Source organism: Struthio camelus, chromosome 1 (genome assembly GCF_040807025.1).
Source record: "Struthio camelus isolate bStrCam1 chromosome 1, bStrCam1.hap1, whole genome shotgun sequence".
In the NCBI taxonomy this organism is placed as follows: Eukaryota; Metazoa; Chordata; class Aves; order Struthioniformes; family Struthionidae; genus Struthio; species Struthio camelus.
Genome location: NC_090942.1, coordinates 130,367,067 through 130,382,314, shown reverse-complemented (window position 1 = coordinate 130,382,314; position 15,248 = coordinate 130,367,067). Strand labels below are relative to the sequence as shown.

The window sequence follows — 15,248 nt, the reverse complement described above, 5'->3', positions numbered from 1 at the left end:
CCAGATTATGCCACTTAATTTTCTAGCCCTTATCTGTATTGCAATTGCTTTCCCACTTTGCATCACCAGAATGTTTGATTACAAAACAGTATTTTTTTGCCCTTAAAGAATTTTTTCAGTAACCATCTTCCTGTCTAATCATTCTTTTTAGCAATACCCTTGTTTTCCTATTCTTTAGGTGTCATTAACACTATATCAAATGCATTTTTCTCCAAATAATTTTGTTTCCTGTAGCTAAAGGGAAGTGTTTTCTTTGTGATTTGGAAATGGTTATAAACACTGCTGAGTCTGGTAACACTGTCTATACGTTTATATGCCCAGTCTGGGGGGTCAGGGTGGGGTGCAGAGGTTAGTTAGTGTTTAGATTACATATAAACAACACTTTAAAAAAAAAAAGAGACTTCCACTGCATCTAAGAGCGTTAGGAATAGAGCCCATAAAAAGAACACTTTAAAAATGGCACTATTCCAATTTTATTTTTGCAGTGCCTCATAAATTTGAATTATGATGGTCAATTTGTTACCTGCACAGTCACAAATGAGACAAGATAAAAAGAAGGCTTAAAAAGCCCCCACCATTTCAGTCTTTTTCTATATTCTTTATTCAAACATGACATATCATAGACTGACTCCTTGCAAAAATTCACAAATCATTATTATTGCTCTTACAGTAATCAATCCGAGGAAAAGTGTCATGGCAAAAACGAGAGGCTTAGCATAGTTATAGCAGGAACAAGGGCTAATAAAGTTTCCCCACGTAGATCTGTTGTTCTACTTTACCTTTAATCATGTCTCTCATTATTCCTCTTCCTGGCTTCTCACAAATTCAGGGAGACAAATCACCACAGACCCATATTTGAGGCCATCTAAATGATTTTTCTTGTGCTTCAATGAAGATCTGAACTTCCGTCTTTAAGGAAAAGGTAATATATTAAACCATTTTGCCAGCAAGTCTGACCACAAAGCTGAAGTTGTGTCACCGTTGAATATGTCACTCAGAATCCACATGGCTGAGCTATTAACATAATATATTACTATTTCAGGACGGCAACATGCCTACTGACCCAGCCACCAATCTATGTAGCATGTAAATGCAAATGGTTTATTCTGCAAGTTTTTCTTTTTGTTTGAATATGTTGAGCGGCATCCTCCATCTTATGCCAGCTTTTAGTTGCCTTGTGTTTTCATAACTGTAAGCTGACGTCTCCTACACCTTAATCCTTTCCTTTCTTAGACTCACTTCATGGACCTTTTGTATAAGTTGATCGCTCTTTCACAGAACTATGCCATTAATTATTATACTTCCTTCTGCACACTATGTCCAGAAAACAAAATACTAGGGAAGCACTAGTTTCTAATTAAGACTGAATCAAGGATATAGCCTCACTGTTATGTATGAAAAAGACAGCATGTGTGTTGCTGAGTGCAGAATGAGTTTTCTCATCATTTGTATGTAAATCCGTTAATTAGTTTATGAGTTAAAATAATTAAAAATATTGCCTTTAAGAAATTTAACACCTGCTATGTTTTTCTGCTTGCATCAGCCTCATGGTCTAGAGTTTTCAGATTTTCCTTCTTGTTAAATCTCACTAAAATCACACAGGAATTTCTTTCAAGAGATTTTTTTTTTTCTTTATCCCCTTAATCTATTGCTTTGCTTCATGGAGAACCTAAATAGCATTTGACTGCAGCGTTTTATAAACACAACTGCCTCTTCCAAAGGGGCTGCCGTCGCCCACCCTTCGCGGCAGGGGTAAAGCTGCAGCGGTGCTGGATCCGGCCGGGTGAAGGAGACGTCCCCTTGCCGCCGTTGTCAGCGTGATGGAGTAATCCTCTCCCCATTCGAAGAAGAGGGAGCGCTGTCTTCCCTGATGCCCCAACTTCCTCCATGGGGGATTCGTTGTGGACTTTCCTCTGACTGCAAACAGAACACTGGTTACAAAAACTATCAGCAAAATTTAATCGCTAATCTTAACCGTTTAGTTTCTGCAATGCCCAGTGACCGCTGGGCAGCTCAGCGGCACGTGCCGGGCAGTGAGTAAGGAGCTGCCATCTCCCGGGCAAAGAGGGGGCCAGAGAAAGCAGTGGCAGGTACCTCGCAGCGGAGGGAAAAGGTGCAAGAGGAATGGGAAAGTAACATAAAAGGTGAAAAATATATGAGTGACTTTGAACGGTTCGGAAGGGGCATGGCAGCCAGAAAGCACTTTTAACCTGGCTCCCTGCTGCAGTGGCTTTGTGTCGTTCCAGGGTAATACGTAATATACACACCGATCGTTGGTGAATCTGTACAAGAAGGCGTGCGTGTTTTTGTATACACATACACATATACATATAAAATATATAAAAATATATACACTACATATACAGACGTGTATGTACGTTCTAAACTACTCCTGACACTTTTATTTGAGCCCAGCCAGCTCTGCTTTCCCCCACCAGCCTGGAAGTACCATGGCGTCATCTCTCCTCAGAGAGCAGGAGGCAGCGCAAGGGCCACCCACCTGGGCGCGGGGATGTTGTGGGGCGGCCTTTCCCCTCCCTGCCCTGCCGGCTCGGCCGGGCTTATCCCGCAGCACCCAGCAGAGCCGGGCTGGGGCTGTGGCGGGGGCGAGGTTGGCGAGGCCGGCAAGGTCGTCCCGGCCGGGGCCGGGCCTGAGGGCGAGTGGAGCGGGGGCTCTGGCAGCCCGGCGGCGCCATCTTGGAGCCAGCCCCGGTGCGGCTGAGAGAGATAGCGAAGTGGCTAATCGATAGTTCACTAGGTGAGGAGAAAGCAAACATCCAAAGGCAGGTTTTTTTTTTTTTTTTTTTTTTTTAAGAATCTTAGGGTATTTACAGCTGCCTAATATTGACAAAGACCACTGGGAAACTAAATCTGCCAATCAAACTAATTGGATTTAGCAGCAAATGATGGATTGAAGATGTATGAAAATAACCATCCGTGTGACTGAAAAATGAAATGCCAAGTAAATTTACAATAGCAGTCATATCTAGTATATCAGCCTCCCGTCTGCTTAACCTGTGGCAGAGAGCGTAAATCATAAATTTGGGGCTCTACAGCCAAGGTGGAAACATATGCCATCTAACGTCTGCAGGCCCTATTTTGGGTAAATGTGTCTTCTGACATAATTTTTGGTAAAAGCTTCAAAAACATGTATGTCAGACTTAGGTCTTTAGCCAATATTTGTTCTTGTCGTAGAAAGCATAGCACATAAAATCACGTTAAAGTGCACTGTCAGTCAAATACTCCATTTTTCTAATATCTCAAAGTTTTTCAAGTTTCCCTTGTGCATATTTCAAAGTGTTTAGAGCAAAGGAATGTTACATCATTACGAAGCTAATTTCATTTAAAAATGGGTAATTATCAATTTTAATGTGGCAACCATTATACATTTTTGAGCTTCTTGTAGAGGTTCATTAGAGCAGGCCTAATTATTGCATTCTCTTTTCATTTTTATCAGAAAACCTAAATAACAGATGTAATTGTTTCTTTCAAAGAAAAATTGTGATTCAACAACTGTTGAAGAGTTAGTCTAACACAATCGTTTTGGTTCATTTTCCATATACAAGCCAATAGGCTCTGATGCTTTAAAGACAATTTCAGCTCAGTATAGACATCGCAGCTTGTTTTTCCTGAGTTTATAGCACAACATTATTTTAAATGTGCCTTCAGTACTGTGACTAATCTAATTTTTAGTTCTCATTGTTTGCATTCGCATTCTTTGATTTTTGACAATATATGAAGAAGACATTTTAGAGCTTGATTTAATTAACCTTATGCAACTAAGAAGTTCAAGCAAGAATTCCAGGTATATATTTGCTAGGAAAGCTCCGGAAATCCCATTTCCATGAAATTAATATTTCTTTTACTTTGTTTTTCAGTATTGTTTGTATTCCGTTGCCAAAGATTCTTCCCAAATGGCTGGCAGAACATTGTGCTGTTCACTGAACTGTCACACTAAGAAATGTTTATGAATAAAAATGCTGTTTCTTACTGGAGAAGTCCTGAAATTGACTTTCATGGTTCTATAGAGAATCCGACATGTTCGTTTTCACTAAGTTAAAGGTTTTTTGCAATAGTTTTATACTCATTAGCAACTGAAGGTTGCAGGTTAGTTATTATTGCTGTTACATTTCTTTTTTTTCAATTGTCCTGATAATCTATTCAAGTAGATATTGTTAGGTATGTATCATATTTTTACATGGAAATACAATCAAAAGTCATATATACTATCATGTAGTCAGTAAGCAATACATATGTTTTATGTGTGTGTGTGCATGTTTGGGTATACACATTTTACCCATTTTGCTTGAACAGCCAAGTAAATCTTCTTTTTCTGAGACTAGTAAGAGATAGAAGCAACCCAGCTGAACCAAACCAAACTAACAGCAAAAAATGCCAACAGAAAACTGTGCCTATTGTCGAGAACTACCAGGTAACTCCAGTTTGGAATCTTGCGTGTGGCTTTGCACTTACAAAGCAACAGCACTGTGAACGATGACATTGTGAAAAGGGTCATATATTTAGTGAGAAATACTGATTATAGAGTGTACATAGTATTTGCACATCACGATTTATGTAGCAGTTACTGACCATATCACCAACTGACAGCAAAGGAAATGCCAGGAGGAGAAGAAAAATAGTCAAGACGCTGCTCTTGAATTTAGTTCTTTATGGTGCTGTATCAAATCTAATAGCACTCCGATGGCACCTGAATGTTGAGCTGTGATTGCCTGTGTCAGACCTACATTTCTCTTAATGGATGTGAAAGCAGCAATGACAGTAATGAATGCTTCAAGAAAATAATTCCAGCCCATAGGCTATGTAGTCACCAGAATTACTGCCAGGTCAGCTGCTGCTGGGTAGGGTGTTGGGGTAGTCAAATGTCAAAGGCACCCATAAAAGAACAGCTATTCTTACACTCGTCTCTGCTCTTCTATTTCTTCACATGCTCTGAAAGAATTTAAGAACATGTTCTACCCATCGTGGAATGAGTTCTTCTAAATTTTCTTGTCATACATCAGGCAATTTTTCCTCTTCTTGAATGGTCAGAGTTTGGAACTGCCGTGAGATCAGAAAGAGAGACAGTAAACCACAAACAAATGTGCTTTATATTTAGTGAGGCAGATGGTCTCGATTACTATGCCTTGTGCACTGTATTTTTCGCTTATCTCTTTGGACGCTTCATATAGTTGTAGTGAGAAGATTGGGTAGACTTTTTTCTTTGAAAGCTTTATTCTAACAGAAGACCTAAAATGATTTTGTAGGAAAGAAGCCGATATGAAACAAAGGTGTTTTCCCCATGCAGGTGGTGGAAAATGTGTCAGTGAAACAATCCGGTATGCTACTGTAACTGAAGAAAGGTTAAACATGTGAGCTAGTCTCAGATTCTCCTTATTCTATAGTCAAACAGCTTGGCATTTTGTGAGAAAATGAATTTGATCGTGTGACAAAATGAATTTTTCCTCTAGAAGCATTTAAGTCCTGTAGGAATTGGGAAGTTATAATAGATTACAGAATGATAACTTCACTAGTGGCTTCAAAAAAAGCTTAAATTGTGTGTATGCACCAGTATTTTATATAGCACTGTTTTTGTCAAAGCATCTTGACTGCATCTAGCCTACAGAGAATTACAGGAGTATGGCATTTATTAGCATTATATTCCATGTCTTTTTAAAAAAATCTCAAAATAATAATACCACTGCCTGAACCATGGTGCTGCTCTACTCCAATGCAAATTGAAGCCAGCTGAGATTTGCAAGTATATATGCAATATCATTATTCTTCTAGTTCTAATTCATTTGACATTGGCTCATTTACAAAAACAAAGCATTCTGTATGTTCATTTCTTTTATTAGTATAGTTTTGTAATTTTTAAATAATAAGAAAAAATATAATAATGCATTCAGGAGGTGGTCTGATTAGGGGCATCTGTTATCAGAAAATGAGTTAATGCAAAAATTGTCAAAGACCTATTTAAAAAAAAATTTATAGATGAACTTGCAAAGGAGACAGCATACTGCGTATTTCTGGCTGTGACTTTGTTTTTGGCCTCATTTATTTTATCAGATGAAAGCTAACATCCTATTTCTTGGCTACCACAATCTCTTTCAATTGAATTCAATGAATATAAAAAAACCTAAATCTCAGGAATTTTGTGGTAATAATTTTCAGGATTGCTGCTCTTTTCTTTTTTCTTGCAGTTTTATTTTCAGTGAAGAACAATGAGACACTTAATTTCATCAAAAGGAATAGAAAGTAAAATATTTCTACTCATTAATTTTTACAACAGAAAAAGCATACTAGTGGCCTGAAAGTGATTTCCTATTTTACGATCTCTTACTGGAAGAGAAAGTGTTTCAGAACTCGTCAATGACAGAAGCTCTCACTAAATGTTTACATAAATATTTGCAAGGCACCAGCATTAATAATTGCATCTTAATTTTTTAGCTCTCTTTTGAAATCTCCTATCTCTTTTATTTGTTCTGTTAAGGGTTGAATGCTGCTGTATTTCCCAGCATCCCCGATGGCTGGAGAAATGAAGCTATGATCACCTTTCCTGAAATTTGCATAAAAATGAATATACAAACAAATTGAATTAAAACCAAAGGAAAAAAAAAAGCACAACAACCTTGTTGACAATGGAAAAAGGATAAGTGAGAGAGCTGGTGAAAAGAAACAGCATGTAAGGGGAAGCAGCTGGGTCTAAAAGCATTTCCTCTGATGAGTAAAATTCTGCATTCTGAAATTGTTGCAGACAGAGGTAATTTAATGCGAGAAATAATAGTCAGGAAATGCATAGCGTTAGGAAAAGTAAGTTCTTTTGTTTCTTTTGTACTGATAAAGTCTTGTGTGGTTGCCGCACAATAAATACTAGCACTAGTTTTTGTAGACTAACCCTTTTTCTCACACATGTCTCTTCTCCCGTGTTTTCTTTAAATAGAAGTCCTTGTCATTAGGAAGGAGATTCCTGTGGAGCGTACATGTCTGCTCTTCTGAATTCTCCACTGTTATAGACTTTGCTTATTGGTCATTTTTGGCCTCTCCCCACCACATTCTTTCTTCTCAGTTCTCCTTCTTCTCAACTTCATCTGCTATTTCTGCCTCTGCTTCCTTTTATGTCACCAAATCCTGCTTTTTGCTCAAACTATTGCTACCTCTGTATTAATAAAATATAAACACAGTTTTGTTGAGCTGAAATCTGCAAACGACATGTCTGTTTCCATTTTAATTTCCCCTTAAATGACTATTAGTGAACCAGATGTTGTAGTGATGGTTTTATGCACTTAGATGAATAGATAGATTTATAAGATAGTGGGAGAATGGTTTAGGAATGGGAGAGCTGTAGTAAATGTATTGCATGGAAAAATTCTGTTCATAGTTCTAACAAGAGGTAGTGACAGTTAAGCAATTTTAATGCCAAAAGTCTCCTACTATTAAAATTATGATAATTCCATAATTCTCCTATATTTATTGGGATTGCTGTGAAATTTGCAGTCCCTTGTGGAGGTATTGAACAGAGTCTGAGATACAGATACAGGATTCTTCCTGAGATACAATCCTCCAATTAAAGAAAACAGGTTATTCTATTGTTTTTGCTTCCACTTGTTATTGAACTACAGTTTTGACCTTCCCCAAATTTATTGTACTATAAGATTCACAGAACTTGTCTTCATTTTGAATTAACTGAATAGAATAATTTGGAAGGACACAAGGCACCTAACCTGAGCTCTGCTCTATTATAATTTAGTGGTTTTCAATATTTAATAGCTTCTGCTTTTCAGAAGTTTTCTTCAGAGGGTGAAGATGAGAGCTCAGGGAATCAAATAGAATAGAGAAGCTCTCAGCTTCAACGCACACAGTCAGAAAAGTCCACTGACTGTAATTACTAATAGTCATTATTGCTCAGCGTTTGAGGACTCTTCATGAGATGAACAAAATAATAACTAAAGGCCAAATCTGAATGAATACTTATTACTGCTGCTGTTATTACATAACTAAACATAGAAAGCATGGCCAAGTCGTGAGTCTAGAAAATATACTTTAAAGCTAAGTAACTTGCTGTCAGTTCTTGGCGTTTTATTGATGATCAAATGTAGTACAGCTATTCATAACTCAGAGTCAGTTTTCTGAACTGAGAGGCCCAGGAATCCTTATGGATCTGATATATTTATTTGTTTGCTTGTGACACTTGAGACTTGAATCTGAAGCAAATTTCTCATCAGCTCAACAAAAATTTTTTTCTTTGAAAAGTCCCTTCTGCCTTGCACCTCACCATTCGAGGCAGCACTTAGGGGGTGCAGTTATATGCTGAAGGTAGTTTGCTAAAGGTTGTGTTGCTTCTGCCGTGTTACGTTTTTGCACATGCATAAAAGCAGAAGGCTGCAGTTTCCAGTCAGTTGACGCTCCACATAATAGCAGCACTTTAAAAAGTATAGTTTAGCAGTTGCAAACTTTCCCTTGAAATACAACATTTTCCCTTGAAATACAATAGAAAGTTCATACCAGCTGTTGAAAAACAGTAAGAAAATTACCTGTATGTAATTTTAAAACCTCAGCTTCATTTGACAGCTCCACACTTCAGGATTCAACTTCTTTTAGCTGCAGAGAGCACACTACTACTGTGAATTCACTGGGTAGTTCTAGATCTGACACATAGCCATTGCCTTGCTCTTCTTCAGTTATGTGTTTGACAATTGCTCACACTCAGATTTGGAAGGGAGAGAGACTGTGTGAGAGCAAATAGATGTAAGCTGGGAAATGAAGGTTATCCTTTATAGCTTGTAAAAAACATGTAATGGAATCTTTTATCTTCCTGCTGGACAGACTGATGGCTCACTCAGAGTAAAAAACTCCTAAAAATGCTATGTTTCCTATTTGAAACGTCATCTAAGTGAAGCAGAGATGGGATTTATAACAGATCAGTGCTTCATCAAGTCTAAATTTGACTCTCAGAGAGGTTAGTACAGATATACTTCAGAAGAAAATGGAAGAATGCCAAAGGGAACTATTTTAATGTATTGACAGTATTTCTTCTTGATCCCTTTCTAAGGCTGATTTGTACCAAAAGTATGAGGGTTTTATGTATATTTCTTTCAAATTTAAAGCGACTGACTAATAAATGGAATTATATGTTAGTTAAATAAATGTCCAGTCTATGTTTTTCATATAGAGAAGCCACATAATCTGTAATATTTTGCAAAAATTAATACACATAGTGTACTAAAGGTTTACTTTTTTTATTCCTACAAGTGTTCTCTTCAGTCTCATTAAGTCCTCCTTACTTTTTTTCCTTAGAGAAAAAAGAGGTAAAAAGAGTAAGTACAATAAAACAAATAGGAGGAAGCTTATTTTGCCAATAACAGTGATATATTTTAATTAGCATCTCCAGAAATTCATCCATTAAACTTTGAGATAGTCAAGAAAGTCAATTCTCCTCGGCTCTCTCTAAGGCAAAGGGAAAAAAATAGGGAGTTAGAAGATAAGCCTGACATGAGGACTACCAACTTGATAACTGTTATCAAGAGTTTACTTAACTCAAAAATATACAATGCACCTACAAAATAAGAAAGGAAAAGGATTATTGAAATCACATATGGCCTTCAGTCTACCTTCCATAACCCTGATTAGCTGTTGGAATTACAGAATCACAGAATCACAGAATGGTTGAGGTTGGAAGGGACCTCTGGAGATCATCTAGTCCAACCTCCCTGCTCAAGCAGGGTCACCTAGAGCAGATTGCCCAGGATCACATCCAGGCGGGTTTTGAATATCTCCAGCAAAGGAGACTCCACTACCTCTCTGGGCAACCTGCTCCAATGCTCAGTCACCCTCACAGTGAAGCAGTTTTTCCTCAGGTTCAGATGGAACTTCCTGTGCTTCAGTTTGTGCCCATTGCCTCTTGTCCTGTTGCTGGGCCCCACGGAGAAGAGGCTGGCCTCATCCTCTTGACACTCCCCCTTCAGATGCTTGTACACATTGATGAGATCGCCTCTCAATCTTCTCTTCTCCAGGCTGAACAGGCCCAGCTCTTGCAGTCTTTCTTCATAGGAGAGGTGCTCCAGCCCTCTAATCATCTTGGTAGCCCTCCGCTGGACTCTCTCCAGTAGTGCCATGTCTCTCTTGGACTGGGGAGCCCAGAACTGGACCCAGTACTCCAGGTGAGGCCTCCCCAGGGCTGAGGAGAGGGGCAGGATCACCTCCCTCCACCTCCTGGCAACACTCTGCCTAATGTAACCCAGGATCCCATTGGCCTTCTTGGCCACAAAGGCACATCGCCTCATCTACCCAGCCAGTCATTCCATCAGAGAAGGCTATCAGGTTGGTCAAGCACGATTTCCCTTTGCTGAATCCATGCTGACTACTCCTGATCACCTTCCTGCCTTCCAGATGCTTAGTGATGACCTCCAGCATGAGCTGTTCCATCACCTTTCCAGGGAGGGAGGTGAGGCTGACAGGCCTGGAGTTTCCTGCCTCCTCCTTCTTGCCCTTTTGGAAGACTAGCGTGACATTGGCTTTCTTCCAGTCCTCAGGCACCTCTCCTGATCTCCAGGACCTTTCCAAGATGATGGAGAGTGGCCTAGCGATAACATCCGCCAGCTCCCTCAGCACTCGTGGGTGCATCCCATCAGGGCCCATGGATTTATGGATGTCAAGTTTGGACAAAAGATCTCTAACCCGATCCTTCTCAACCAAGGGAGAGTCTTCCTTTCTCCAGCCTTCCTCTCTTGTCTCCAAGGTCTGGAATTCCTGAGGACTGGCCTTAGTAGTAAAGACTGAAGCAAAGAAGGCATTCAGCAGCTCTGCCTTCTCTGTATCCTTCGTCACCAGGGCACCCGCCCCATTCAGCAGCGGGCCCACGTTTCCCCTAGTCTTCCTTTTGCTATTGATGTATTTGAAGAAGGCCTTCTTGTTGTCCTGGACATCCCTTGCCAGATTTAATTCCAAAGGGGCCTCAGCCTTCCTCGTCGCATCCCTGCACACTCTGACAACATCCCTGTATTCCTCCCCAGGGGCCTGTCCCCTTTGCCACATTCTGTGTACTTCCTTCTTCTGCTGGAGTTTTGCCAGGAGTTCCTTGCTTATCCATGCAGCTCTCCTGCCCGCTTTGCTGGATTTCTTCCTCAGAGGGATGCATTGATCTTGTTCCTGGAGGAAGTGATGCTTGAATATTAATCAGCTTTCTTGGACCCCTCTTCCTTCTAGGGCCCTACCCCATGAGATTCCCCTAAGTAGGTCCCTCAAGAGGCCAAAGTCAGCTCTCCTGAAGTCCAGGGCTGCAACCCTACTCATTGCCCTGCTCCCTCCTCGCAGGATCCTGAACTCCACCATCTCATGGTCACTGCAGCCAAGGCTGCCCCCAACCTTCACCTCTCCAACTAGACCTTCGTTTGTTAGTACAAGGTCTAGCATTGCACTTCTCCTTGTTGCCATCTCCACCACCTGAGTCAAAAAGTTATCCTCAGTGCTCTGCAGGAACCTCCTTGATTGTTTGTGCCTAGCTGTGCTGTCTTCCCAGCAGATGTCAGGGTGGTTGAAGTCTCCCATGAGAACCAGGGCCTGTGAACATGAGGCTACTTCCAGCTGTCGGTAGAAGGCTTCATCGACTTCCTCTTCCTGATCAGGTGGCCTGTAGTAAACCCCCACAACAGTGTCACCCATGTTAGTCTGCCCTTTAATCCTTACCCATAGGCTCTCAACTTGCTCTTCATCCACCCCGAGGCAGAGCTCCATACATTCTAGCTGCTCTCTCACATAAAGGGCAACTCCACCACCTCGCCTTTGTGGCCTGTCTTTGCTAAAAAGCACATAGCCATCCATGACAGCATCCCAGTCATGTGAACTATCCCACCATGTCTCTGTAACTGCAATGAGGTCATGCCCTGTGACCGCACACAGATCTCTAATTCTTCCTGCTTATTCCCCATGCTACTCCTAATTGGGTGGGTCAAGCACCTTTGTGAGTCACTGCTAGGCAGAGGCCTATGTAAGAGCCAGGCCTAGAGCGCAGAGCGCAGCAAACAGAAGCAGCAAACAGACGCAGCAGTTTGCGCAGCAATACCTAGGCCCTGCTTGGGCCTTTTGTGAGCCTTGTTGGAAGTTGTGGAGGCTCCCTGGTGACCCCCGAGGAACTAGACAGTGCTTGCTGCTAGCAGGAAGGGAGAGCTAGGCAAGGACAAGTGCAGGAGGCCTTGACTTAACTTCTCCTGAGAAGTTCTAGCTAGGTGTGGCTGCTGCTAATGAGCTCTCTGGGCTGCCCTGGTCAGAGGGAGCTGGGGCTTTTGATTCAGGTGGCTCCTGATTGCGTGGGTCAAGCACCCTTGGTGTGTGCACCCAATGCTGCATTCAGTGGTGTACAGGCATTTCAGAAAGCCAATCGAGCATACAAGTTTCTCAGGAGAGGTGCAAGAGGATCCTTCATAGCCATGTTCCATGCTGTTTCCCCTGGCTGCATGCACCTGCTGGAGGCATCCTGACTTGAGTGGTGTTTTGGTGAGTACCCTGTCTCTATACCACTCCCCTTCCCCCATCTTTCCTAGTTTAAAGCCCTCCTTACCAGGCTGGCCAACCTGTTGGCAAAGATACATGTGCCCCGCTTGGTGAGGTGGATCCCATCTCTCTCCATTAGCTGTTGATCTTCAAACAGGGTCCCATGGTCATAGGAAACAAAAGCCTGCTGCCAACACTAGCGGTGCAGCCAGTTGTTAACTTTAAAAACTCGTCTGCTCCTCCTCCCGTCCTTCCCCCTCACAGGCAGGATCGAGGAGAAAATCCTCAAAAAATCCACAAACAAAAAGAAAAACTGGCTTTGGTCCAAATGCGTTCACAGTCTAGATTAGCATAACAGGAAAAGTCTGAGATGTGCAACATGGAAACGAAGTAACTCCAATGCTACATCAGGAGATGCGTTAATAACATCTCTTACTATAGAAGATACTGGCTACAACTTCCCTTTTAAGATCTGGTCTTCAGCTGTTTGTAATACTAGCACATCTTAACAGTTTGACCTGAGATGTCTTATGTTAACCAGCCTCTATCTAATAGTTGATTAATTTTTTACTTCAAAATTCTGAAAAATCTTTTATAGACGTTTAAGCCTTTTATCATGAAGGTAAGTCTTTCAGTGAAAATACAATAGTGCAGATGCTTTTCTTTTTTGCCCAAGATAAGCAGTATCTTGTAGATATTTCATTTCTTTGAAGTTAGGAGACAAACTTGGATTGCCATAGGTAGGATTGAGGCATACAAGTGAGAATAGAAAGTCTGAAGAACTACTAACAAGTGATACAATGAAATTATGATATTGTAGCTGCCAAAGAACAGCAAATGACTATAGCACCATAAAACTCCAGGACAGCAAAACAGCTAGAGAGTGGATCTTGAGAAGGTATGAAAAAAATCAAGGAGAACAAGGATAGATGAAAATGAGAATAATCTTGGGGACAAGGAGGCGAAGGCTATGAAAATCAGACTTCCAGCAAAGAATCCTGAACAGCAAATTCAGGCAAGGAATCTGGCAACATGTTCAAGATATTTCACAAAGCAAAAGGAAATGAAAAAAGAGGGAAACAGGCTGATATCTGGAGAAGCAGGGCTAATTGCATTATTATTCGTTGACCAAGCAAAATGCAGTATATTAAGAGGCAGAGGAAAAAAAGCCAAATTATTAGAGAAAATTGTTAGAAAAGAATAAAGACAGTGTGACAGTTCGAACAAGAAAAGGGAAAAAGTAGGAACAGGTAGGATCACAGGTTCCTCTTGAGGAGTAGATGGAGAATTTTGTTGGGAATGTCTCAAAATAAATGCACACCTGGAAGTAAAAAGGTGACAGAAAAGTTGAAGAAGGAGGTTCCAACTGCCAGCCTGGATTTTCTTCTTAAGTTTTGCTTGCCTCGGTTTTGTCAGTGTTAGATATAGGGAAGCTCACTGATGTATAGATAATTATTGATGTTTCCCACCTTGGCTTTCATGCTGCTCTTGGTTGTACTAGCAGCTGTAATATGCTTTATTTATTTATTTACTTAAAGCACAGTCAGGCAGTGCATAATTTCAAGTTTAATGAACTGCTTCGGTATGAGTATGCATTTTCATACCCTTTAAGGAATGATTAAGCAACAGAGATCACATCCTTCCACTTTCATTATTCCACTTTCATCTCATACACATCATTCCCAGTAATAAATGTATAAAAGAAAAGTCCATTCAGAGAGCATAAATCACTTCTGAAAACTTATTATCCAGTTAGAAATTTATCCTGATACTCTTCATCACAGGCCTGAGTTTGATCCTTATTCCTCTATCTGAGTTACTACTTCAATAAGTATTTCCATTCAACTGACCGGAGTTCCATTTAACTATGCTCCTGACTCACTTGTGAGCCTAACTGCTTACCACTGATAGCAGAGGATTTAGCATTGAGCTCATGTGTCAAAAATACATTTGACTGCTTAACTTTTGTCTTCTTATTCTTTGTGAAATAACTCCCAGAACAGACGTATTCACACAGTAAAGAATACAATAGACATTGGGCAAGAAAAGAAAAGAGTCCAAGAAGAACACATGATCAACTAAAGAATTCATAGCAAAGTACTCTCAAAAATTGTGTTTTAAAAATAAATTGAGCAACAATGAAATGGACCTTCAACAGATCACTAAAATTGTACGAAAGCAGTTGAGCTAGAAAGATAATGACAGGTTTAAGGTAATTCAGACACATCAGAAAAATCATAGGAAAAAGAACCACAATGGCTTTGGGTAAAATGTTCTTTTGGGGGGTGGGGAAGGGTTAACTAAGGCTAGTCAAAGTTTCTGCCTAAATTAGATCTTGAGAAAGTACTCATTTCCTCCCCTCCCTCCCTCAAAGCCCAAAAGCACAAAAATCAAAATTTAGTTGAAAAATTGAACAAGTAAAAGCAAATACTTAAATATTTTTGTCTGGAAAAATTTGTATGTCAGCCTAAGTTTTATCCTGAGTACCTACGTGTCCCATTTTTCCCTCCCAGAACAGCATTAGAAGGACTATAGCCCTGAGGCTTCCACAGTAGTTCACAGGAGGAGGACCACCAGCAGTGAAAAGGGCAATATATCCAGGATTCAATAATCCATAATAGCTCAGTGGTTTCAATCACCCTTTGTAGCTGTTAATACTATTAAGCCAAAGGTCTAGTGTTATATGGCAAGAAACTCAAAAAAAAAAAAAGAAAAGAAAAAAAGAAAAAAAAGGACAAAATTTCTTTCACTTAGTAAAGCTA

The 15,248-nt window shown here is 40.3% G+C and overlaps 1 long non-coding RNA gene across 1 annotated transcript in view; it reads right to left on the bottom strand.

Annotated features, from left to right (window-relative positions):
• Positions 1-458: 458 nt before the first annotated feature.
• Positions 459-15,248, bottom strand: part of LOC138061930 (uncharacterized) — a 70,537-nt gene continuing 55,747 nt past the window's right edge. Inside the window, exon 4 of the long non-coding RNA XR_011135931.1 lies at positions 459-1,917. This is a non-coding gene — a long non-coding RNA (uncharacterized lncRNA). The remainder of the gene's footprint in view (positions 1,918-15,248) is intronic.